Raw genomic sequence first — 227 nt, 5'->3', positions numbered from 1 at the left:
GCCCCCCCCCCCCCCCCCGCCGTACCCGGTGGCGGGCCCGGTGACCGACCCGCACCCACCGGCGCCGCCCCGCGCTCACGGCCCGGGCACCGGTCGGGCGGCCCCTTCCCTGCTCGCCTCCCCGACATGGTATCACCCGAAACCCGTATCCCGCCATGGCGTGGTATATCCCGGCGCGGGAGGCGCTTCCCTCAGGCCGGGCCCGCCGCCGCCACCGCCCCCCCCCC

This window comes from Calidris pugnax, unplaced genomic scaffold, assembly GCF_001431845.1.
Source record: "Calidris pugnax isolate Ruff unplaced genomic scaffold, ASM143184v1 scaffold103, whole genome shotgun sequence".
Taxonomy (NCBI): domain Eukaryota; kingdom Metazoa; phylum Chordata; class Aves; order Charadriiformes; family Scolopacidae; genus Calidris; species Calidris pugnax.
This window is presented reverse-complemented; position numbering follows the sequence as displayed.